The 1182-nt window shown below is 63.2% G+C and overlaps 1 protein-coding gene across 1 annotated transcript in view; it reads left to right on the forward strand.

The window, feature by feature from the left end:
• Window positions 1-1182, forward strand: part of LOC106812009 (tyrosine-protein kinase JAK1-like) — a 19679-nt gene that overhangs the window by 17852 nt on the left and 645 nt on the right. The gene's annotated exons all lie outside the window — the stretch shown is intronic.

Below are 1182 nucleotides of genomic sequence, written 5' to 3' on the forward strand. Positions count from 1 at the left end.
ACGCTCGCGCGCTGCCGCCACGAATAACATCGTGCAGATACGCGGCTCCACCGTCGATCGTACGTACGCGTGGGAGGGGAAGGGGGAGGAGGAGGGGAAGGTAAGATGAGGCGGTGAGGAGGAGGGTGGAAGGAGGGAGGAATGGAGGTAGGATGAGGGGTGAGGCATGGACCCGGGCGAAGGTAGATGAGGGGGAGGAGGGGAAGATACGCAGCCTTCGCACGGCTGCGCTCACGACAACATCGTGCAGTACGCGGCTCCACGTCGACCGTACTACGCGGGGCGAGGGGAGGGGGAAGGGAGGAGGAGGGGGAGGTGAGGAATGAGGGGGAGGAGGTTGGATACGCACGCTCGCGCGGCTGCGCCACGACAACATCGTGCAGATACGCGGCTCTCCGTCGACCGTACGTCGCGGGGAGGGAGGGGGAGAGGAGGAGGGGGAGGTAGAATGAGAGGGAATGAGGGGGTGGAAGGTAGGATGAGGAGGAGGAGGGGGATGGAGGAGGGGAAGGTAGGATGAGGGTGAGGAGGGGAGATCGCACGCGCTCGCGCGGCTGACGCCACAAACAACTCGTGCCAGATACGCGGCTCCACCGTCGACCGTACGTACGCGGGGTACGGAGAGGGGGGAGGAGGAGGAGGGGGAGGTAGGATGAGGATGGAGGAGATGGGATGAGGGGAGGGAGGGGAGATACGCACGCTCGCGCGGCTGCGCCACGACAAACATCGTGCAGATACGTGGCTCTATCGTCGACCCGGTACGTACGCGGGGAGGGATGGGGGGAGGAGGAGGCAGGAGGCAGTAGGATGAGGGGAGGAGATGGATGAAGGGTTGAGGATGGGGAGATACGCACGCTCGCGCGGGCTGCCCACGACAAATCGTGCAGATACGTGGTGGCTCCACCGTCGACCGTACGTTACGCGGGGAGGCGAGGGGGGAGATACGAGGAGGAGGACAAGGGGAGGGAAGATTACGCATGCTCGCACCGTTAGTGCATATGTTTGAGACCGTTTATACGTGGCGGGAGGTGGGAAGGAATAAGGGGAAATGGATGTGGAGCAGAGTAAGGCGCGTAGAGAGAGCCGGGGAAAGCAGAGTAGGGGAGGTTGGGGTGAGGAAAAGATGGGAGATGCGTGCGGCTTCACACGCTTAACCTGTTACGGCTTACTGGCGACTCCTCG

The sequence above is a fragment of the Priapulus caudatus genome, unplaced genomic scaffold, assembly GCF_000485595.1.
Source record: "Priapulus caudatus unplaced genomic scaffold, Priapulus_caudatus-5.0.1 Scaffold600, whole genome shotgun sequence".
NCBI lineage: Eukaryota > Metazoa > Priapulida > Priapulimorpha > Priapulimorphida > Priapulidae > Priapulus > Priapulus caudatus.